The sequence below is a fragment of the Hyla sarda genome, chromosome 1, assembly GCF_029499605.1.
Source record: "Hyla sarda isolate aHylSar1 chromosome 1, aHylSar1.hap1, whole genome shotgun sequence".
Taxonomy (NCBI): domain Eukaryota; kingdom Metazoa; phylum Chordata; class Amphibia; order Anura; family Hylidae; genus Hyla; species Hyla sarda.
Window position 1 is genome coordinate 257,357,412 of NC_079189.1, and position 24,237 is coordinate 257,381,648.

Sequence of the window (24,237 nt, forward strand, 5' to 3'; positions counted from 1 at the left end):
GACTGCTACCCAGCTTAGGGCCCGGTAAGTACCAGCATGGGAGACTGGCTGGGAATCCCAGGTGTTGTTGACATTTTGCTCTGTAGCCACCTTCCGCTCTGATTCCGAAAAGGATTTATTGATGCTTAAATTCACAGTATACAGGGTGTGAAGCCGTCTACGGCTATCCTAAGCTGAAAGTGCCTGTTCTTGTCAGATTGCAGACTGCTGCCCGGCAAGTACGGGCATGGGAGACTGGCTGGCAATCCAAGGTGCTATTGACATTTTGCTCTGTTGCCGCCTTCCTCTCCGATTCCGAAAAGGATTTATTGATGCTTAAATGCACAGTATAAAAAGCATGAAGCTGTCAATGGCCATCCTAAGCTGAACGCGCCTGCTCTCGTCAGATCGCAGACTGCTACCCAGCTTAGGGCCCGGTAAGTACTGGCATGGGAGACTGGCTGGGAATCCCGGGAGCCGTTGCCATTTTGCTCTATTGCTGCCTTCCGCTCCGATTCCGAAAAGATATTATTGATGCTTAAATCCACAGTATAAAGGGCGAGAAGCTGTCAAAGGCCATCCTAAGCTGAACGCACTTGCTCTCGTCAGATCGCAGACTGCTACCCAGCTTAGTGCACGGTAAGTACCAGCATGGGAGACTGGCTGGGAATCCAGGCTGCCGTCGACATTTTGCTCTGTTTCTGCTCCGATTCCGAAAAGGATTAATTGATGCTTAAATGCACAGTATACAAAGCGTGAAGCTGTCAACGGCCATCCTAAGCTGAACGCGCCTGCTCTCGTCAGATCGCAGACTGCTACCCAGCTTAGGACCCGGTAAGTACCAACATGGGAGACTGGCTGGGAATCCCGGGTGCAGTTGACATTTTAATCTGTTGCCACCTTCCGCTCAGATTCGGAAAAGGATTTATTGATGCTTAAATCCACAATATACAGGGTGTGAAGCTGTCAACGGCCATCCTAAGCCTGAACGTGCCTGCTCTCCTCAGATCGCAGACTGCTGCGCGGCAGTTACCGTTATGGGAGACTGGCTGGCAATCCAAGGTGCCATTGACATTTTGCTCTGTTGCCGCCTTCCCTTCCGATTCCGAAAAGGATTTATTGATGCTTAAATGCACAGTATAAAAAGCATGAAGCTGTCAATGGCCATTCTAAGCTGAACGCGCCTGCTCTTGTCAGATCGCAGACGGCTACCCAGCTTAGGGCCCGGTAAGTACTGGCATGGGAGACTGGCTGGGAATCCAGAGTGCCGTTGACATTTTGCTCTATTGCTGCCTTCCGCTCCGATTCCGAAAATAATTTATTGATGCTTAAATCCACAGTATACAAGGTGTAAAGCTGTCGACGGCCATCCTAAGCTTAACGCGCCTGCTCTCGTCAGATCGCAGACTGGTACAGATCTTAGGGCCCGGTAAGTACCGGCATGGGACACTGGCTGGGAATCCCGGCTGCCGTTGACATTTTGCTCTGTTGCCGCCTTCCGTTCCGATTCCGAAAAGGATTTATTGATGCTTAAATGCACAGTATAAAGGGCGAAAAGCTGTCAACGGCCATCCTAAGCTGAACGCGCCTGCTCTCGTCAGATCGCAGACTGCTATCCAGCTTAGGGCCCGGTAAGTACCAGCATGGGAGACTGGCTGGGAATCCCAGGTGTCGTTGACATTTTGCTCTGTTGCCGCCTTCCGCTCTGATTCCGAAAAGGATTTATTGATGCTTAAATCTACAGTATACAGGGTGTGAAGATGTCTACGGCCATCCTAAGCTGAATGCGCCTGTTCTTGTCAGATCGCAGACTGCTACCCAGCTTCGGGCCTGGTAAGTACCAGCATGGGAGACTGGCTGGGAATCCTGGGTGCAGTTGACATTTTGCTCTGTTTCTGCTCCGATTCCGAAAATTATTTATTGATGCTTAAATCCACAGTATACAAAGTGTGAAGCTGTCAACGGCCATCCTAAGCTGAACGCGCCTGCTCTCGTCAGATCGCAGACTGGTACAGATCTTAGGGCCCGGTAAGTACCGGCATGGGACACTGGCTGGGAATCCAGGGTGCAGTTGACATTGTAATCTAATGCCGCCTTCCGCTCCGATTCGGAAAAGGATTTATTGATGCTTAAATCCACAATAGACAGGGTGTGAAGCTGTCAACGGCCATCCTAAGCCTGAACATGCCTGCTCTCCTCAGATCGCAGACTGCTGCCCGGCAGTTACCGGCATGGGAGACTGGCTGGCAATCCAAGGTGCCATTGACATTTTGCTCTGTTGCCGCCTTCCTTTCCGATTAAAAAAAAAATTTAATGATGCTTAAATCCACAATATACAAGGCATGAAGATGTCAACGGCCATCCTAAGCTGAACGCGCCTGCTCTCGTCAGATCGCAGACTGCTACCCAGCTTAGGGCCCGGTAAGTACCGGCATGGGAGACTGGCTGGGAATCCCGGGTGCAGTTGACGTTTTGCTCTGTTGCCGCCTTCCGATCCGATTCCGAAAAGGATTTATTGATGCTTAAATGCACAGTATAAAAAGCATGAAGCTGTCAATGGCCATCCTAAGCTGAACGCGCCTGCTCTCGTCAGATCGAAGACTGCTACCCAGCTTAGGGCCCGGTAAGTACTGGCATGGGAGACTGGCTGGGAATCCCGGGTGCCGTTGATATTTTGCTCTATTGCTGCCTTCCGCTCCGATTCCGAAAAGAATTTATTGATGCTTAAATCCACAGTATACAAGGTGTGAAGCTGTCGACGGCCATCCTAAGCTTAACGCGCCTGCTCTCGTCAGATCGCAGACTGGTACAGATCTTAGGGCCCGGTAAGTACCGGCATGGGACACTGGCTGGGAATCCCGGCTGCCATTGACATTTTGCTCTGTTGCCGCCTCCCATTCCAATTCCGAAAAGGATTTATTGATGCCTAAATGCACAGTATAAAGGGCGAGAAGCTGTCAACGGCCATCCTAAGCTGAACGCGCCTGCTCTCGACAGATCGCAGACTCCTACCCAGCTTAGGGCCTGGTAAGTACTGGCATGGGAGACTGGCTGGGAATCCCAGGTGTCGTTGACATTTTGCTCTGTTGCCGCCTTCCGCTCCGATTCCGAAAAGGATCTATTGATGCTTAAATCCACAGTATACAGGGTGTGAAGACGTCTACGGCCATCCTAAGCTGAATGCGCCTGTTCTCGTCAGATCGCAGACTGCTACCCAGCTTAGGGCCTGGTGAGTACCAGCATGGGAGACTGGCTGGGAATCCCGAGTGCAGTCGACAATTTAATCTGTTGCCGCCTTCCGCTCCGATTCGGAAAAGGATTTATTGATGCTTAAATCCACAATATACAGGGTGTGAAGCTGTCAACGGCCATCCTAAGCCTGAACGTGCCTGCTCTCCTCAGATCGCAGACTGCTGCCCGGCAGTTACCGGCATGGGAGACTGGCTGGCAATCCAAGGTGCCATTGACATTTTGCTCTGTTGCCGCCTTCCTCTCCGATTAATAAAAATATGTATGGATGCTTAAATCCACAATATACAAGGCGTGAAGCTGTCAACGTCCATCCTAAGCTGAACGTGCCTGCTCTCGTCAGATCGCAGACTGCTACCCAGCTTAGGGCCTGGTAAGTACCAGCATGGGAGACTGGCTGGGAATCCCGGGTGCAGTTGACATTTTAATCTGTTGCCGCCTTCCGCTCCGATTCGGAAAAGGATTTATTGATGCTTAAATGCACAGTATAAAGGGCATGAAACTGTCAACGGCCATCCTAAGCTGAACGCGCCTGCTCTCGTCAGATCGCAGACTGCTACCCAGCTTAGGGCCCGGTAAGTACCAGCATGGGAGACTGGCTGGGAATCCCAGGTGTCGTTGACATTTTGCTCTGTTGCCGCCTTACGCTCCGATTCCGAAAAGGATTTATTGATGCTTAAATCCACAGTATACAGGGTGTGAAGATGTCTACGGCCATCCTAAGCTGAATGCGACTGTTCTCGTCAGATCGCAGACTGCTACCCAGCTTCGGGCCTGGTAAGTACCAGCATGGGAGACTGGCTGGGAATCCCGGGTGCAGTTGACATTTTGCTCTGTTTCTGCTCCGATTCCGAAAATTATTTATTGATGCTTAAATCCACAGTATACAAAGTGTGAAGCTGTCAACGGCCATCCTAAGCTGAACGCGCCTGCTTTCGTCTGATCGCAGACTGCTACCCAGCTTAGAGCCTTGTAAGTACCAGCATGGGAGACTGGCTGGGAATCCCGGGTGCAGTTGACATTTTAATCTGTTGCCGCCTTCCCCTCCGATTCGGAAAAGGATTTATTGATGCTTAAATCCACAATATACAGGGTGTGAAGCTGTCAACAGCCATCCTAAGCCTGAACGTGCCTGCTCTCCTCAGATCGCAGACTGCTGCCCGGCAGTTACCGGCATGGGAGACTGGCTGGCAATCCAAGGTGCCATTGACATTTTGCTCTGTTGCTGCCTTCCTCTCCGATTAAAAAAATATTTATTGATGCTTAAATCCACAATATACAAGGCGTGAAGATGTCAACGGCCATCCTAAGCTGAACGCGCCTGCTCTCGTCAGATCGCAGACTTCTACCCAGCTTAGGGCCCAGTAAGTACCGGCATGGGAGACTGGCTGGGAATCCCGGGTGCAGTTGATATTTTGCTCTGTTGCCGCCTTCCGCTCCGATTCCGAAAATAATTTATTGATGCTTAAATCCACAGTATACAAGGTGTGAAGCTGTCGACGGCCATCCTAAGCTTAACGCGCCTGCTTTCGTCAGATTGCAGACTGGTACAGATCTTAGGGCCCGGTAAGTACCGGCATGGGACACTGGCTGGGAATCCCGGCTGCCGTTGACATTTTGCTCTGTTGCCGCCTTCCGTTCCGATTCCGAAAAGGTTTTATTGATGCTTAAATGCACAGTATACAAGGTGTGAAGCTGTCAACGGCCATCCTAAGCTGAACGCGCCTGCTCTCGTCAGATCGCAGACTGCTACCCAGCTTAGGGCCCGGTAAGTACCAGCATGGGAGACTGGCTGGGAATCTCAGGTGTTGTTGACATTTTGCTCTGTAGCTCTGTAGACATTTTGCTCCGATTCCGAAAAGGATTTATTGATGCTTAAATCCACAATATACAGGGTGTGAAGCCGTCTACGGCTATCCTAAGCTGAATGCGCCTGTTCTTGTCAGATCGCAGACTGCTGCCCGGCAAGTACGGGCATGGGAGACTGGCTCGCAATCCAAGGTGCTATTGACATTTTGATCTGTTGCCGCCTTCCTCTCCGATTAAAAAAAATATTTATTGATGCTTAAATCCACAGTATACAAGGCGTGAAGATGTCAACGGCCATCCTAAGCTGAACGCGCCTGCTCTCGTCAGATCGCAGACTGCTACCCAGCTTAGGGCCCGGTAAGTACTGGCATGTGAGACTGGCTGGTAATCCCGGGTGCCGTTGATATTTTGCTCTATTGCTGCCTTCCGCTCCGATTCCGAAAATAATTTATTGATGCTTAAATCCACAGTATACAAGGTGTGAAGCTGTCGACGGCCATCCTAAGCTTAACGCGCCTGCTCTCGTCAGATCGCAGACTGGTACAGATCTTAGGGCCCGGTAAGTACCGGCATGGGACACTGGCTGGGAATCCCGGCTGCCGTTGACATTTTGCTCTGTTGCCGCCTTCCGTTCCAATTCCGAAAAGGATTTATTGATGCCTAAATGCACAGTATAAAGGGCGAGAAGCTGTCAACGGCCATCCTAAGCTGAACGCGCCTGTTCTCGTCAGATCGCAGACTGCTACCCAGCTTCGGGCCTGGTAAGTACCAGCAAGGGAGACTGGCTGGGAATCCCGGGTGCAGTTGACATTTTGCTCTGTTTCTGCTCCGATTCCGAAAATTATTTATTGATGCTTAAATCCACAGTATACAAAGTGTGAAGCTGTCAACGGCCATCCTAAGCTGAACGCGCCTGCTCTCGTCAGATCGCAGACTGCTACCCAGCTTAGGTCCTGGTAAGTACCAGCATGGGAGACTGGCTGGGAATCCCGGGTGCAGTTGACTTTTTAATATGTTGCCGCCTTCCGCTCCGATTCGGAAAATGATTTATTGATGCTTAAATCCACAATATACAGGGTGTAAAGCTGTCAACGGCCATCCTAAGCCTGAACGTGCCTGCTTTGCTCAGATCGCAGACTGCTGCCCGGCAGTTACCGGCATGGGAGACTGGCTGGCAATCCAAGGTGCCATTGACATTTTGCTCTGTTGCCGCCTTCCTCTCCGATGAAAAAAATATTTATTGATGCTTAAATCCACAATATACAAGGCGTGAAGATGTCAACGGCCATCCTAAGCTGAACGCGCCTGCTCTCGTCAGATCGCAGACTGCTACCCAGCTTAGGGCCCAGTAAGTACCGGCATGGGAGACTGGCTGGGAATCCCGGGTGCAGTTGACATTTTGCTCTGTTGCCGCCTTCCGCTCCGATTCCGAAAAGAATTTATTGATGCTTAAATCCACAGTATACAAGGTGTGAAGCTGTCGACGGCCATCCTAAGCTTAACGCGCCTGCTCTCGTCAGATCGCAGACTGGTACAGATCTTAGGGCCCGGTAAGTACCGGCATGGGACACTGGCTGGGAATCCCGGTTGCCGTTGACATTTTGCTCTGTTGCCGCCTTCTGTTCCGATTCCGAAAAGGATTTATTGATGCTTAAATGCACAGTATACAAAGTGTGAAGCTGGCAACGGCCATCCTAAGCTGAACGCGCCTGCTCTCGTCAGATCGCAGACTGCTACCCAGCTAATGGCCCAGTAAGTACCGGCATGGGAGACTGGCTGGGAATCCCGGCTGCCGTTGACATTTTGCTCTGTTGCCGCCTTCCGTTCCGATTCCGAAAAGGATTTATTGATGCTTAAATGCACAGTATACAAAGTGTGAAGCTGTCAACGGCCATCCTAAGCTGAACGCACCTGCTCTCGTCAGATCGCAGACTGCTACCCAGCTTAGGGCCCGGTAAGTACCAGCATGGGAGACTGGCTGGGAATCTCAGGTGTTGTTGACATTTTGCTCTGTAGCTCTGTAGACATTTTGCTCCGATTCCGAAAAGGATTTATTGATGCTTAAATCCACAATATACAGGGTGTGAAGTCGTCTACGGCTATCCTAAGCTGAATGCGCCTGTTCTTGTCAGATCGCAGACTGCTGCCCGGCAAGTACGGGCATGGGTGACTGGCTGGCAATCCAAGGTGCTATTGACATTTTGATCTGTTGCCGCCTTCCTCTCCGATTAAAAAAAATATTTATTGATGCTTAAATCCACAGTATACAAGGCGTGAAGATGTCAACGGCCATCCTAAGCTGAACGCGCCTGCTCTCGTCAGATCGCAGACTGGTACAGATCTTAGGGCCCGGTAAGTACCGGCATGGGACACTGGCTGGGAATCCCGGGTGCAGTTGACATTTTAATCTGTTGCCGCCTTACGCTCCGATTCGGAAAAGGATTTATTGATGCTTAAATGCACAGTATAAAGGGCGTGAAGCTGTCAACGGCCATCCTAAGCTGAACGCGCCTGCTCTCGTCAGATCGCAGACTGCTACCCAGCTTAGGGCCCGGTAAGTACCAGCATGGGAGACTGGCTGAGAATCCCAGGTGTCGTTGACATTTTGCTCTGTTGCCGCCTTACGCTCCGATTCCGAAAAGGATTTATTGATGCTTAAATCCACAGTATACAGGGCGTGAAGTTGTCTACGGCCATCCTAAGCTGAATGTGCCTGTTCTCGTCAGATCGCAGACTGCTACCCTGCTTCGGGCCTGATAAGTATCAGCATGGGAGACTGGCTGGGAATCCCGGGTGCAGTTGACATTTTGCTCCGATTCCGAAAATTATTTATTGATGCTTAAATCCACAGTATCCACAGTATACAGGGTGTGAAGCCGTCTACGGCTATCCTAAGCTGAATGTGCCTGTTCTTGTCAGATCGCAGACTGCTGCCCGGCAAGTACGGGCATGGGTGACTGGCTGGCAATCCAAGGTGCCATTGACATTTTGCTCTGTTGCCGCCTTCCGTTCCGATTCCGAAAAGGATTTATTGATGCTTAAATGCACAGTATATAAAGTGTGAAGCTGTCAACGGCCATCCTAAGCTGAACGCGCCTGCTCTCGTCAGATCGCAGACTGGTACAGATCTTAGGGCCCGGTAAGTACCAGCATGGGAGACTGGCTGGGAATCCCTGGTGTCGATGACATTTTGCTCTGTTGCCGCCTTCCGTTCCATTATTTATTGATGCTTAAATCCACAATATAAAGGGGGTGAAGCTGTCAACGGCCATCCTAAGCTGAACGCGCCTGCTCTCGTCAGATCGCAGACTGATACCCAGCTTAGGGCCTGGTAAGCACCAGCATGGGAGACTGGCTGGGAATCCCAGGTGTCGTTGACATTTTGCTCTGTTGCCGCCTTACGCTCCGATTCCGAAAAGGATTTATTGATGCTTAAATTCACAGTATACAGGGTGTGAAGATGTCTATGGCCATCCTAAGCTGAATGCGCCTGTTCTCGTCAGATCGCAGACTGCTACCCAGCTTCGGGCCTGGTAAGTACCAGCATGGGAGACTGGCTGGGAATCCCGGGTGCAGTTGCCATTTTGCTCTGTTTCTGCTCCGATTCCGAAAATTATTTATTGATGCTTAAATCCACAGTATACAAAGTGTGGAGCTGTCAACGGCCATCCTAAGCTGAATGCGCCTGCTCACGTCAGATCGCAGACTGCTACCCAGCTTAGGGCCTGGTAAGTACCAGCATGGGAGACTGGCTGGGAATCCCAGGTGCAGTTGACATTTTAATCTGTTGCCGCCTTCCGCTCCGATTCGGAAAAGGATTTATTGATGCTTAAATCCACAATACACAGGGTGTGAAGCTGTCAACGGCCATCCTAAGCCTGAACGTGCCTGCTCTCCTCACATCGCAGACTACTGCCCGGCAGTTACCGGCATGGGAGACTGGCTGGCAATCCAAGGTGCCATTGACATTTTGCTCTGTTGCCGCCTTCCTCTCCGATTAATAAAAATATTTATTGATGCTTAAATTCACAATATACAAGGCGTGAAGATGTCAACGGCCATCCTAAGCTGAACGCGCCTGCTCTCGTCAGATCGCAGACTGCAACCCAGCTTAGGGCCCAGTAAGTACCGGCATGGGAGACTGGCTGGGAATCCCGGGTGCAGTTGACATTTTGCTCTTTTGCCGCCTTCCGTTCCGATTCCGAAAAGGATTTATTGATGCTTAAATGCACAGTATACAAATCATGAAGCTGTCAATGGCCATCCTAAGCTGAACGCGCCTGCTTTCGTCAGATTGCAGACTGCTACCTAGCTTAGGGCCCGGTAAGTACTGGCATGGGAGACTGGCTGGGAATCCCAGCTGCCGTTGACATTTTGCTCTGTTGCCGCCTTCCGTTCCGATTCCGAAAAGGATTTATTGATGCTTAAATGCACAGTATACAGGGTGTGAAGCTGTCAACGGCCATCCTAAGCTAAACGCGCCTGCTTTCGTCAGATCGCAGACTGATACCCAGCTTAGGGCCTGGTAAGTACCAGCATGGTAGACTGGCTGGAATCCCGGGTGCAGTTGACATTTTAATCTGTTGCCGCCTTCCGCTCCGATTCGGAAAAGGATTTATTGATGCTTAAATCCACAATATACAGGGTGTGAAGCTGTCAACGGCCATCCTAAGCTGAACGTGTCTGCTCTCCTCAGATCGCAGACTGCTGCCCGGCAGATACCGGCGTGGGAGACTGGCTGGCAATCCAAGGTGCCATTGACATTTTGCTCTGTTGCCGCCTTCCTCTCCGATTAATAAAAATATTTATTGATGCTTAAATCCACAGTATACAAAGTGTGAAGCTGTCAACGGCCATCCTAAGCTGAACGTGCCTGCTCTCGTCAGATCGCAGACTGCTACCCAGCTTAGGGCCTGGTAAGTACCAGCATGGGAGACTGGCTGGGAATCCCGGGTGCAGTTGACATTTTAATCTGTTGCCGCCTTCCGCTCCGATTCAGAAAAGGATTTATTGATGCTTAAATGCACAGTATAAAGGGCATGAAGCTGTTAATGGCCATCCTAAGCTGAACGCGCCTGCTCTCGTCAGAACGCAGACTGCTACCCAGCTTAGGGCCCGGTAAGTACCAGCATGGGAGACTGGCTGGGAATACCAGGTGTTGTTGACATTTTGCTCTGTAGCCGCCTTCCGCTCCGATTCCGAAAAGGATTTATTGATGCTTAAATCCACAGTATACAGGGTGTGAAGCCGTCTACGGCTATCCTAAGCTGAATGTGCCTGTTCTTGTCAGATCGCAGACTGCTGCCCGGCAAGTACGGGCATGGGAGACTGTCTGGCAATCCAAGGTGCTATTGACATTTTGCTCTGTTGCCGCCTTCCTCTCCGATTCCGAAAAGGATTTATTGATGCTTAAATGCACAGTATAAAAAGAATGAAGCTGTCAATGGCCATCCAAAGCTGAACGCGCCTGCTCTCGTCAGATCGCAGACTGCTACCCAGCCTAGGGCCCGGTAAGTACTGGCATGGGAGACTGGCTGGGAATCCCGGGTGCTGTTGACATTTTGCTCTATTGCTGCCTTCCGCTCCGATTCCGAAAATAATTTATTGATGCTTAAATCCACAGTATACAAGGTGTGAAGCTGTCGACGGCCATCCTAAGCTTAACGTGCCTGCTCTTGTCAGATCGCAGACTGGTACAGATCTTAGGGCCCGGTAAGTACCAGCATGGGACACTGGCTGGGAATCCCGGCTGCCGTTGACATTTTGCTCTGTTGCCGCCTTCCGTTCCGATTCCGAAAAGGATTTATTGATGCTTAAATGCACAGTATAAAGTGCGAAAAGCTGTCAATGGCCATCCTAAGCTGAACGTGCCTGCTCTCGTCAGATCGCAGACTGCTACCCAGCTTAGAGCCCGGTAAGTACCAGCATGGGAGACTGGCTGGGAATCCCAGGTGTCGTTGACATTTTGCTCTGTTGCCGCCTTACGCTCCGATTCCGAAAAGGATTTATTGATGCTTAAATCCACAGTATACAGGGTGTGAAGTTGTCTACGGCCATCCTAAGCTGAATGTGCCTGTTCTCGTCAGATCGCAGACTGCTACCCTGCTTCGGGCCTGATAAGTACCAGCATGGGAGACTGGCTGGGAATCCCGGGTGCAGTTGACATTTTGCTCTGTTTCTGCTCCGATTCCGAAAAGGATTAATTGATGCTTAAATGCACAGTATACAAAGTGTGAAGCTGTCAATGGCCATCCTAAGCTGAACGCGCCTGCTCTCGTCAGATCGCAGACTGCTACCCAGCTTAGGGCCCGGTAAGTACTGGCATGGGAGACTGGCTGGGAATCCCGGGAGCCGTTGCCATTTTGCTCTATTGCTGCCTTCCGCTCCGATTCCGAAAAGATATTATTGATGCTTAAATCCACAGTATAAAGGGCGAGAAGCTGTCAAAGGCCATCCTAAGCTGAACGCACTTGCTCTCGTCAGATCGCAGACTGCTACCCAGCTTAGTGCACGGTAAGTACCAGCATGGGAGACTGGCTGGGAATCCAGGCTGCCGTCGACATTTTGCTCTGTTTCTGCTCCGATTCCGAAAAGGATTAATTGATGCTTAAATGCACAGTATACAAAGCGTGAAGCTGTCAACGGCCATCCTAAGCTGAACGCGCCTGCTCTCGTCAGATCGCAGACTGCTACCCAGCTTAGGACCCGGTAAGTACCAACATGGGAGACTGGCTGGGAATCCCGGGTGCAGTTGACATTTTAATCTGTTGCCACCTTCCGCTCAGATTCGGAAAAGGATTTATTGATGCTTAAATCCACAATATACAGGGTGTGAAGCTGTCAACGGCCATCCTAAGCCTGAACGTGCCTGCTCTCCTCAGATCGCAGACTGCTGCGCGGCAGTTACCGTTATGGGAGACTGGCTGGCAATCCAAGGTGCCATTGACATTTTGCTCTGTTGCCGCCTTCCCTTCCGATTCCGAAAAGGATTTATTGATGCTTAAATGCACAGTATAAAAAGCATGAAGCTGTCAATGGCCATTCTAAGCTGAACGCGCCTGCTCTTGTCAGATCGCAGACGGCTACCCAGCTTAGGGCCCGGTAAGTACTGGCATGGGAGACTGGCTGGGAATCCAGAGTGCCGTTGACATTTTGCTCTATTGCTGCCTTCCGCTCCGATTCCGAAAATAATTTATTGATGCTTAAATCCACAGTATACAAGGTGTAAAGCTGTCGACGGCCATCCTAAGCTTAACGCGCCTGCTCTCGTCAGATCGCAGACTGGTACAGATCTTAGGGCCCGGTAAGTACCGGCATGGGACACTGGCTGGGAATCCCGGCTGCCGTTGACATTTTGCTCTGTTGCCGCCTTCCGTTCCGATTCCGAAAAGGATTTATTGATGCTTAAATGCACAGTATAAAGGGCGAAAAGCTGTCAACGGCCATCCTAAGCTGAACGCGCCTGCTCTCGTCAGATCGCAGACTGCTATCCAGCTTAGGGCCCGGTAAGTACCAGCATGGGAGACTGGCTGGGAATCCCAGGTGTCGTTGACATTTTGCTCTGTTGCCGCCTTCCGCTCTGATTCCGAAAAGGATTTATTGATGCTTAAATCTACAGTATACAGGGTGTGAAGATGTCTACGGCCATCCTAAGCTGAATGCGCCTGTTCTTGTCAGATCGCAGACTGCTACCCAGCTTCGGGCCTGGTAAGTACCAGCATGGGAGACTGGCTGGGAATCCTGGGTGCAGTTGACATTTTGCTCTGTTTCTGCTCCGATTCCGAAAATTATTTATTGATGCTTAAATCCACAGTATACAAAGTGTGAAGCTGTCAACGGCCATCCTAAGCTGAACGCGCCTGCTCTCGTCAGATCGCAGACTGGTACAGATCTTAGGGCCCGGTAAGTACCGGCATGGGACACTGGCTGGGAATCCAGGGTGCAGTTGACATTGTAATCTAATGCCGCCTTCCGCTCCGATTCGGAAAAGGATTTATTGATGCTTAAATCCACAATAGACAGGGTGTGAAGCTGTCAACGGCCATCCTAAGCCTGAACATGCCTGCTCTCCTCAGATCGCAGACTGCTGCCCGGCAGTTACCGGCATGGGAGACTGGCTGGCAATCCAAGGTGCCATTGACATTTTGCTCTGTTGCCGCCTTCCTTTCCGATTAAAAAAAAAATTTAATGATGCTTAAATCCACAATATACAAGGCATGAAGATGTCAACGGCCATCCTAAGCTGAACGCGCCTGCTCTCGTCAGATCGCAGACTGCTACCCAGCTTAGGGCCCGGTAAGTACCGGCATGGGAGACTGGCTGGGAATCCCGGGTGCAGTTGACGTTTTGCTCTGTTGCCGCCTTCCGATCCGATTCCGAAAAGGATTTATTGATGCTTAAATGCACAGTATAAAAAGCATGAAGCTGTCAATGGCCATCCTAAGCTGAACGCGCCTGCTCTCGTCAGATCGAAGACTGCTACCCAGCTTAGGGCCCGGTAAGTACTGGCATGGGAGACTGGCTGGGAATCCCGGGTGCCGTTGATATTTTGCTCTATTGCTGCCTTCCGCTCCGATTCCGAAAAGAATTTATTGATGCTTAAATCCACAGTATACAAGGTGTGAAGCTGTCGACGGCCATCCTAAGCTTAACGCGCCTGCTCTCGTCAGATCGCAGACTGGTACAGATCTTAGGGCCCGGTAAGTACCGGCATGGGACACTGGCTGGGAATCCCGGCTGCCATTGACATTTTGCTCTGTTGCCGCCTCCCATTCCAATTCCGAAAAGGATTTATTGATGCCTAAATGCACAGTATAAAGGGCGAGAAGCTGTCAACGGCCATCCTAAGCTGAACGCGCCTGCTCTCGACAGATCGCAGACTCCTACCCAGCTTAGGGCCTGGTAAGTACTGGCATGGGAGACTGGCTGGGAATCCCAGGTGTCGTTGACATTTTGCTCTGTTGCCGCCTTCCGCTCCGATTCCGAAAAGGATCTATTGATGCTTAAATCCACAGTATACAGGGTGTGAAGACGTCTACGGCCATCCTAAGCTGAATGCGCCTGTTCTCGTCAGATCGCAGACTGCTACCCAGCTTAGGGCCTGGTGAGTACCAGCATGGGAGACTGGCTGGGAATCCCGAGTGCAGTCGACAATTTAATCTGTTGCCGCCTTCCGCTCCGATTCGGAAAAGGATTTATTGATGCTTAAATCCACAATATACAGGGTGTGAAGCTGTCAACGGCCATCCTAAGCCTGAACGTGCCTGCTCTCCTCAGATCGCAGACTGCTGCCCGGCAGTTACCGGCATGGGAGACTGGCTGGCAATCCAAGGTGCCATTGACATTTTGCTCTGTTGCCGCCTTCCTCTCCGATTAATAAAAATATGTATGGATGCTTAAATCCACAATATACAAGGCGTGAAGCTGTCAACGTCCATCCTAAGCTGAACGTGCCTGCTCTCGTCAGATCGCAGACTGCTACCCAGCTTAGGGCCTGGTAAGTACCAGCATGGGAGACTGGCTGGGAATCCCGGGTGCAGTTGACATTTTAATCTGTTGCCGCCTTCCGCTCCGATTCGGAAAAGGATTTATTGATGCTTAAATGCACAGTATAAAGGGCATGAAACTGTCAACGGCCATCCTAAGCTGAACGCGCCTGCTCTCGTCAGATCGCAGACTGCTACCCAGCTTAGGGCCCGGTAAGTACCAGCATGGGAGACTGGCTGGGAATCCCAGGTGTCGTTGACATTTTGCTCTGTTGCCGCCTTACGCTCCGATTCCGAAAAGGATTTATTGATGCTTAAATCCACAGTATACAGGGTGTGAAGATGTCTACGGCCATCCTAAGCTGAATGCGACTGTTCTCGTCAGATCGCAGACTGCTACCCAGCTTCGGGCCTGGTAAGTACCAGCATGGGAGACTGGCTGGGAATCCCGGGTGCAGTTGACATTTTGCTCTGTTTCTGCTCCGATTCCGAAAATTATTTATTGATGCTTAAATCCACAGTATACAAAGTGTGAAGCTGTCAACGGCCATCCTAAGCTGAACGCGCCTGCTTTCGTCTGATCGCAGACTGCTACCCAGCTTAGAGCCTTGTAAGTACCAGCATGGGAGACTGGCTGGGAATCCCGGGTGCAGTTGACATTTTAATCTGTTGCCGCCTTCCCCTCCGATTCGGAAAAGGATTTATTGATGCTTAAATCCACAATATACAGGGTGTGAAGCTGTCAACAGCCATCCTAAGCCTGAACGTGCCTGCTCTCCTCAGATCGCAGACTGCTGCCCGGCAGTTACCGGCATGGGAGACTGGCTGGCAATCCAAGGTGCCATTGACATTTTGCTCTGTTGCTGCCTTCCTCTCCGATTAAAAAAATATTTATTGATGCTTAAATCCACAATATACAAGGCGTGAAGATGTCAACGGCCATCCTAAGCTGAACGCGCCTGCTCTCGTCAGATCGCAGACTTCTACCCAGCTTAGGGCCCAGTAAGTACCGGCATGGGAGACTGGCTGGGAATCCCGGGTGCAGTTGATATTTTGCTCTGTTGCCGCCTTCCGCTCCGATTCCGAAAATAATTTATTGATGCTTAAATCCACAGTATACAAGGTGTGAAGCTGTCGACGGCCATCCTAAGCTTAACGCGCCTGCTTTCGTCAGATTGCAGACTGGTACAGATCTTAGGGCCCGGTAAGTACCGGCATGGGACACTGGCTGGGAATCCCGGCTGCCGTTGACATTTTGCTCTGTTGCCGCCTTCCGTTCCGATTCCGAAAAGGTTTTATTGATGCTTAAATGCACAGTATACAAGGTGTGAAGCTGTCAACGGCCATCCTAAGCTGAACGCGCCTGCTCTCGTCAGATCGCAGACTGCTACCCAGCTTAGGGCCCGGTAAGTACCAGCATGGGAGACTGGCTGGGAATCTCAGGTGTTGTTGACATTTTGCTCTGTAGCTCTGTAGACATTTTGCTCCGATTCCGAAAAGGATTTATTGATGCTTAAATCCACAATATACAGGGTGTGAAGCCGTCTACGGCTATCCTAAGCTGAATGCGCCTGTTCTTGTCAGATCGCAGACTGCTGCCCGGCAAGTACGGGCATGGGAGACTGGCTCGCAATCCAAGGTGCTATTGACATTTTGATCTGTTGCCGCCTTCCTCTCCGATTAAAAAAAATATTTATTGATGCTTAAATCCACAGTATACAAGGCGTGAAGATGTCAACGGCCATCCTAAGCTGAACGCGCCTGCTCTCGTCAGATCGCAGACTGCTACCCAGCTTAGGGCCCGGTAAGTACTGGCATGTGAGACTGGCTGGTAATCCCGGGTGCCGTTGATATTTTGCTCTATTGCTGCCTTCCGCTCCGATTCCGAAAATAATTTATTGATGCTTAAATCCACAGTATACAAGGTGTGAAGCTGTCGACGGCCATCCTAAGCTTAACGCGCCTGCTCTCGTCAGATCGCAGACTGGTACAGATCTTAGGGCCCGGTAAGTACCGGCATGGGACACTGGCTGGGAATCCCGGCTGCCGTTGACATTTTGCTCTGTTGCCGCCTTCCGTTCCAATTCCGAAAAGGATTTATTGATGCCTAAATGCACAGTATAAAGGGCGAGAAGCTGTCAACGGCCATCCTAAGCTGAACGCGCCTGTTCTCGTCAGATCGCAGACTGCTACCCAGCTTCGGGCCTGGTAAGTACCAGCAAGGGAGACTGGCTGGGAATCCCGGGTGCAGTTGACATTTTGCTCTGTTTCTGCTCCGATTCCGAAAATTATTTATTGATGCTTAAATCCACAGTATACAAAGTGTGAAGCTGTCAACGGCCATCCTAAGCTGAACGCGCCTGCTCTCGTCAGATCGCAGACTGCTACCCAGCTTAGGTCCTGGTAAGTACCAGCATGGGAGACTGGCTGGGAATCCCGGGTGCAGTTGACTTTTTAATATGTTGCCGCCTTCCGCTCCGATTCGGAAAATGATTTATTGATGCTTAAATCCACAATATACAGGGTGTAAAGCTGTCAACGGCCATCCTAAGCCTGAACGTGCCTGCTTTGCTCAGATCGCAGACTGCTGCCCGGCAGTTACCGGCATGGGAGACTGGCTGGCAATCCAAGGTGCCATTGACATTTTGCTCTGTTGCCGCCTTCCTCTCCGATGAAAAAAATATTTATTGATGCTTAAATCCACAATATACAAGGCGTGAAGATGTCAACGGCCATCCTAAGCTGAACGCGCCTGCTCTCGTCAGATCGCAGACTGCTACCCAGCTTAGGGCCCAGTAAGTACCGGCATGGGAGACTGGCTGGGAATCCCGGGTGCAGTTGACATTTTGCTCTGTTGCCGCCTTCCGCTCCGATTCCGAAAAGAATTTATTGATGCTTAAATCCACAGTATACAAGGTGTGAAGCTGTCGACGGCCATCCTAAGCTTAACGCGCCTGCTCTCGTCAGATCGCAGACTGGTACAGATCTTAGGGCCCGGTAAGTACCGGCATGGGACACTGGCTGGGAATCCCGGTTGCCGTTGACATTTTGCTCTGTTGCCGCCTTCTGTTCCGATTCCGAAAAGGATTTATTGATGCTTAAATGCACAGTATACAAAGTGTGAAGCTGGCAACGGCCATCCTAAGCTGAACGCGCCTGCTCTCGTCAGATCGCAGACTGCTACCCAGCTAATGGCCCAGTAAGTACCGGCATGGGAGACTGGCTGGGAATCCCGGCTGCCGTTGACATTTTGCTCTGTTGCCGCCTTCCGTTCCGATTCCGAAAAGGATTTATTGATGCTTAAATGCACAGTATACAAAGTGTGAAGCTGTCAACGGCCATCCTAAGCTGAACGCACCTGCTCTCGTCAGATCGCAGACTGCTACCCAGCTTAGGGCCCGGTAAGTACCAGCATGGGAGACTGGCTGGGAATCTCAGGTGTTGTTGACATTTTGCTCTGTAGCTCTGTAGACATTTTGCTCCGATTCCGAAAAGGATTTATTGATGCTTAAATCCACAATATACAGGGTGTGAAGTCGTCTACGGCTATCCTAAGCTGAATGCGCCTGTTCTTGTCAGATCGCAGACTGCTGCCCGGCAAGTACGGGCATGGGTGACTGGCTGGCAATCCAAGGTGCTATTGACATTTTGATCTGTTGCCGCCTTCCTCTCCGATTAAAAAAAATATTTATTGATGCTTAAATCCACAGTATACAAGGCGTGAAGATGTCAACGGCCATCCTAAGCTGAACGCGCCTGCTCTCGTCAGATCGCAGACTGGTACAGATCTTAGGGCCCGGTAAGTACCGGCATGGGACACTGGCTGGGAATCCCGGGTGCAGTTGACATTTTAATCTGTTGCCGCCTTACGCTCCGATTCGGAAAAGGATTTATTGATGCTTAAATGCACAGTATAAAGGGCGTGAAGCTGTCAACGGCCATCCTAAGCTGAACGCGCCTGCTCTCGTCAGATCGCAGACTGCTACCCAGCTTAGGGCCCGGTAAGTACCAGCATGGGAGACTGGCTGAGAATCCCAGGTGTCGTTGACATTTTGCTCTGTTGCCGCCTTACGCTCCGATTCCGAAAAGGATTTATTGATGCTTAAATCCACAGTATACAGGGCGTGAAGTTGTCTACGGCCATCCTAAGCTGAATGTGCCTGTTCTCGTCAGATCGCAGACTGCTACCCTGCTTCGGGCCTGATAAGTATCAGCATGGGAGACTGGCTGGGAATCCCGGGTGCAGTTGACATTTTGCTCCGATTCCGAAAATTATTTATTGATGCTTAAATCCACAGTATCCACAGTATACAGGGTGTGAAGCCGTCTACGGCTATCCTAAGCTGAATGTGCCTGTTCTTGTCAGATCGCAGACTGCTGCCCGGCAAGTACGGGCATGGGTGACTGGCTGGCAATCCAAGGTGCCATTGACATTTTGCTCTGTTGCCGCCTTCCGTTCCGATTCCGAAAAGGATTTATTGATGCTTAAATGCACAGTATATAAAGTGTGAAGCTGTCAACGGCCATCCTAAGCTGAACGCGCCTGCTCTCGTCAGATCGCAGACTGGTACAGATCTTAGGGCCCGGTAAGTACCAGCATGGGAGACTGGCTGGGAATCCCTGGTGTCGATGACATTTTGCTCTGTTGCCGCCTTCCGTTCCATTATTTATTGATGCTTAAATCCACAATATAAAGGGGGTGAAGCTGTCAACGGCCATCCTAAGCTGAACGCGCCTGCTCTCGTCAGATCGCAGACTGATACCCAGCTTAGGGCCTGGTAAGCACCAGCATGGGAGACTGGCTGGGAATCCCAGGTGTCGTTGACATTTTGCTCTGTTGCCGCCTTACGCTCCGATTCCGAAAAGGATTTATTGATGCTTAAATTCACAGTATACAGGGTGTGAAGATGTCTATGGCCATCCTAAGCTGAATGCGCCTGTTCTCGTCAGATCGCAGACTGCTACCCAGCTTCGGGCCTGGTAAGTACCAGCATGGGAGACTGGCTGGGAATCCCGGGTGCAGTTGCCATTTTGCTCTGTTTCTGCTCCGATTCCGAAAATTATTTATTGATGCTTAAATCCACAGTATACAAAGTGTGGAGCTGTCAACGGCCATCCTAAGCTGAATGCGCCTGCTCACGTCAGATCGCAGACTGCTACCCAGCTTAGGGCCTGGTAAGTACCAGCATGGGAGACTGGCTGGGAATCCCAGGTGCAGTTGACATTTTAATCTGTTGCCGCCTTCCGCTCCGATTCGGAAAAGGATTTATTGATGCTTAAATCCACAATACACAGGGTGTGAAGCTGTCAACGGCCATCCTAAGCCTGAACGTGCCTGCTCTCCTCACATCGCAGACTACTGCCCGGCAGTTACCGGCATGGGAGACTGGCTGGCAATCCAAGGTGCCATTGACATTTTGCTCTGTTGCCGCCTTCCTCTCCGATTAATAAAAATATTTATTGATGCTTAAATTCACAATATACAAGGCGTGAAGATGTCAACGGCCATCCTAAGCTGAACGCGCCTGCTCTCGTCAGATCGCAGACTGCAACCCAGCTTAGGGCCCAGTAAGTACCGGCATGGGAGACTGGCTGGGAATCCCGGGTGCAGTTGACATTTTGCTCTTTTGCCGCCTTCCGTTCCGATTCCGAAAAGGATTTATTGATGCTTAAATGCACAGTATACAAATCATGAAGCTGTCAATGGCCATCCTAAGCTGAACGCGCCTGCTTTCGTCAGATTGCAGACTGCTACCTAGCTTAGGGCCCGGTAAGTACTGGCATGGGAGACTGGCTGGGAATCCCAGCTGCCGTTGACATTTTGCTCTGTTGCCGCCTTCCGTTCCGATTCCGAAAAGGATTTATTGATGCTTAAATGCACAGTATACAGGGTGTGAAGCTGTCAACGGCCATCCTAAGCTAAACGCGCCTGCTTTCGTCAGATCGCAGACTGATACCCAGCTTAGGGCCTGGTAAGTACCAGCATGGTAGACTGGCTGGAATCCCGGGTGCAGTTGACATTTTAATCTGTTGCCGCCTTCCGCTCCGATTCGGAAAAGGATTTATTGATGCTTAAATCCACAATATACAGGGTGTGAAGCTGTCAACGGCCATCCTAAGCTGAACGTGTCTGCTCTCCTCAGATCGCAGACTGCTGCCCGGCAGATACCGGCGTGGGAGACTGGCTGGCAATCCAAGGTGCCATTGACATTTTGCTCTGTTGCCGCCTTCCTCTCCGATTAATAAAAATATTTATTGATGCTTAAATCCACAGTATACAAAGTGTGAAGCTGTCAACGGCCATCCTAAGCTGAACGTGCCTGCTCTCGTCAGATCGCAGACTGCTACCCAGCTTAGGGCCTGGTAAGTACCAGCATGGGAGACTGGCTGGGAATCCCGGGTGCAGTTGACATTTTAATCTGTTGCCGCCTTCCGCTCCGATTCAGAAAAGGATTTATTGATGCTTAAATGCACAGTATAAAGGGCATGAAGCTGTTAATGGCCATCCTAAGCTGAACGCGCCTGCTCTCGTCAGAACGCAGACTGCTACCCAGCTTAGGGCCCGGTAAGTACCAGCATGGGAGACTGGCTGGGAATACCAGGTGTTGTTGACATTTTGCTCTGTAGCCGCCTTCCGCTCCGATTCCGAAAAGGATTTATTGATGCTTAAATCCACAGTATACAGGGTGTGAAGCCGTCTACGGCTATCCTAAGCTGAATGTGCCTGTTCTTGTCAGATCGCAGACTGCTGCCCGGCAAGTACGGGCATGGGAGACTGTCTGGCAATCCAAGGTGCTATTGACATTTTGCTCTGTTGCCGCCTTCCTCTCCGATTCCGAAAAGGATTTATTGATGCTTAAATGCACAGTATAAAAAGAATGAAGCTGTCAATGGCCATCCAAAGCTGAACGCGCCTGCTCTCGTCAGATCGCAGACTGCTACCCAGCCTAGGGCCCGGTAAGTACTGGCATGGGAGACTGGCTGGGAATCCCGGGTGCTGTTGACATTTTGCTCTATTGCTGCCTTCCGCTCCGATTCCGAAAATAATTTATTGATGCTTAAATCCACAGTATACAAGGTGTGAAGCTGTCGACGGCCATCCTAAGCTTAACGTGCCTGCTCTTGTCAGATCGCAGACTGGTACAGATCTTAGGGCCCGGTAAGTACCAGCATGGGACACTGGCTGGGAATCCCGGCTGCCGTTGACATTTTGCTCTGTTGCCGCCTTCCGTTCCGATTCCGAAAAGGATTTATTGATGCTTAAATGCACAGTATAAAGTGCGAAAAGCTGTCAATGGCCATCCTAAGCTGAACGTGCCTGCTCTCGTCAGATCGCAGACTGCTACCCAGCTTAGAGCCCGGTAAGTACCAGCATGGGAGACTGGCTGGGAATCCCAGGTGTCGTTGACATTTTGCTCTGTTGCCGCCTTACGCTCCGATTCCGAAAAGGATTTATTGATGCTTAAATCCACAGTATACAGGGTGTGAAGTTGTCTACGGCCATCCTAAGCTGAATGTGCCTGTTCTCGTCAGATCGCAGACTGCTACCCTGCTTCGGGCCTGATAAGTACCAGCATGGGAGACTGGCTGGGAATCCCGGGTGCAGTTGACATTTTGCTCTGTTTCTGCTCCGATTCCGAAAAGGATTAATTGATGCTTAAATGCACAGTATACAAAGTGTGAAGCTGTCAACGGCCATCCTAAGCTGAACGCGCCTGCTCTCGTCAGATCGCAGACTGCTACCCAGCTTAGGACCCGGTAAGTACCAGCATGGGAGACTGGCTGGGAATCCCGGGTGCAGTTGACATTTTAATCTGTTGCCACCTTCCGCTCCGATTCGGAAAAGGATTTATTGATGCTTAAATCCACAATATACAGGGTGTGAAGCTGTCAACGGCCATCCTAAGCCTGAACGTGCCTGCTCTCCTCAGATCGCAGAATGCTGCCCGGCAGTTACCGGCATGGGAGACTGGCTGGCAATCCAAGGTGCCATTGACATTTTGCTCTGTTGCCGCCTTCCTCTCCGATTAATAAAAATATTTATTGATGCTTAAATCCACAATATACAAGGCGTGAAGATGTCAACGGCCATCCTAAGCTGAACGCGTCTGCTCTCGTCAGATTGCAGACTGCTACCCAGCTTAGGGCCCGGTAAGTACCAGCATGGGAGACTGGCTGGGAATCCCAGGTGTTGTTGACATTTTGCTCTGTAGCCGCCTTCCGCTCTGATTCCGAAAAGGATTTATTGATGCTTAAATCCACAGTATACAGGGTGTGAAGCCGTCTACGGCTATCCTAAGCTGAAAGTGCCTGTTCTTGTCAGATCGCAGACTGCTGCCCGGCAAGTACGGGCATGGGAGACTGGCTGGCAATCCAAGGTGCTATTGACATTTTGCTCTGTTGCCGCCTTCCTCTCCGATTCCGAAAAGGATTTATTGATGCTTAAATGCACAGTATAAAAAGCATGAAGCTGTCAATGGCCATCCTAAGCTGAACGCGCCTGCTCTCGTCAGATCGCAGACTGCTACCCAGCTTAGGGCCTGGTAAGTACCAGCATGGGAGACTGGCTGGGAATCCCGGGTGCAGTTGACATTTTAATCTGTTGCCGCCTTCCGCTCAGATTTGGAAAAGGATTTATTGATGCTTAAATCCACAATAAACAGGGTGTGAAGCTGTCAACGGCCATCCTAAGCCTGAACGTGCCTGCTCTCCTCAGATCGCAGACTGCTGCCCGGCAGTTACCGGCATGGGAGACTGGCTGGCAATCCAAGGTGCCATTGACATTTTGCTCTGTTGCCTCCTTCCTCTCCGATTAAAAAAATATTTATTGATGCTTAAATCCACAATATACAAGGCGTGAAGATGTCAACGGCCATCCTAAGCTGAACGCGCCTGCTCTCGTCAGATCGCAGACTGCTACCCAGCTTAGGGCCCAGTAAATACCGGCATGGGAGACTGGCTGGGAATCCCGGGTGCAGTTGACATTTTGCTCTGTTGCCGCCTTCCGCTCCGATTCCGAAAAGAATTTATTGATGCTTAAATCCACAGTATACAAGGTGTGAAGCTGTCGACGGCCATCCTAAACTTAACGCGCCTGCTCTCGTCAGATCGCAGACTGGTACAGATCTTAGGGCCCGGTAAGTACCGGCATGGGACACTGGCTGGGAATCCCGGCTGCCGCTGACATTTTGCTCTGTTACCGCCTTCCGTTCCGATTCCGAAAAGGATTTATTGATGCTTAAATGCACAGTATACAAAGTGTGAAGCTGTCAACGGCCATCCTAAGCTGAACGCGCCTGCTCTCGTCAGATCGCAGACTGCTACCCAGCTTAGGGCCTGGTAAGTACCAGCATGGGAGACTGGCTGGGAATCCCGGGTGCAGTTGACATTTTAATCTGTTGCCGCCTTCCGCTCCGATTCAGAAAAGGATTTATTGATGCTTAAATGCACAGTATAAAGGGCATGTAGCTGTTAATGGCCATCCTAAGCTGAACGCGCCTGCTCTCGTCAGATTGCAGACTGCTACCCAGCTTAGGGCCCGGTAAGTACCAGCATGGGAGACTGGCTGGGAATCTCAGGTGTTGTTGACATTTTGCTCTGTAGCTCTGTAGACATTTTGCTCCGATTCCAAAAAGGATTTATTGATGCTTAAATCCACAATATACAGGGTGTGAAGCCGTCTACGGCTATCCTAAGCTGAATGCGCCTGTTCTTG

General features: G+C 50.6%; 15 pseudogenes; all 15 read left to right on the forward strand.

Annotated features, from left to right (window-relative positions):
* Nucleotides 1–1,539: 1,539 nt before the first annotated feature.
* On the forward strand, nucleotides 1,540–1,659 carry LOC130353150 (5S ribosomal RNA; annotated as a pseudogene).
* A 2,073-nt stretch (nucleotides 1,660–3,732) lies between these two features.
* Nucleotides 3,733–3,852, forward strand: LOC130313473 (5S ribosomal RNA; annotated as a pseudogene).
* Nucleotides 3,853–4,925: 1,073 nt separating this feature from the next.
* Nucleotides 4,926–5,045, forward strand: LOC130334405 (5S ribosomal RNA; annotated as a pseudogene).
* A 1,875-nt stretch (nucleotides 5,046–6,920) lies between these two features.
* Nucleotides 6,921–7,040, forward strand: LOC130318570 (5S ribosomal RNA; annotated as a pseudogene).
* Nucleotides 7,041–7,520: 480 nt separating this feature from the next.
* On the forward strand, nucleotides 7,521–7,640 carry LOC130352008 (5S ribosomal RNA; annotated as a pseudogene).
* A 1,054-nt stretch (nucleotides 7,641–8,694) lies between these two features.
* On the forward strand, nucleotides 8,695–8,814 carry LOC130347316 (5S ribosomal RNA; annotated as a pseudogene).
* A 1,270-nt stretch (nucleotides 8,815–10,084) lies between these two features.
* On the forward strand, nucleotides 10,085–10,204 carry LOC130328446 (5S ribosomal RNA; annotated as a pseudogene).
* Nucleotides 10,205–12,471: 2,267 nt separating this feature from the next.
* On the forward strand, nucleotides 12,472–12,591 carry LOC130353148 (5S ribosomal RNA; annotated as a pseudogene).
* Nucleotides 12,592–14,664: 2,073 nt separating this feature from the next.
* Nucleotides 14,665–14,784, forward strand: LOC130313484 (5S ribosomal RNA; annotated as a pseudogene).
* A 1,073-nt stretch (nucleotides 14,785–15,857) lies between these two features.
* Nucleotides 15,858–15,977, forward strand: LOC130334416 (5S ribosomal RNA; annotated as a pseudogene).
* Nucleotides 15,978–17,852: 1,875 nt separating this feature from the next.
* Nucleotides 17,853–17,972, forward strand: LOC130318582 (5S ribosomal RNA; annotated as a pseudogene).
* Nucleotides 17,973–18,452: 480 nt separating this feature from the next.
* LOC130352010 (5S ribosomal RNA) lies at nucleotides 18,453–18,572 on the forward strand (annotated as a pseudogene).
* A 1,054-nt stretch (nucleotides 18,573–19,626) lies between these two features.
* On the forward strand, nucleotides 19,627–19,746 carry LOC130347327 (5S ribosomal RNA; annotated as a pseudogene).
* A 1,270-nt stretch (nucleotides 19,747–21,016) lies between these two features.
* Nucleotides 21,017–21,136, forward strand: LOC130328457 (5S ribosomal RNA; annotated as a pseudogene).
* A 2,654-nt stretch (nucleotides 21,137–23,790) lies between these two features.
* LOC130349797 (5S ribosomal RNA) lies at nucleotides 23,791–23,910 on the forward strand (annotated as a pseudogene).
* The last annotated feature ends 327 nt before the right edge of the window (nucleotides 23,911–24,237 follow it).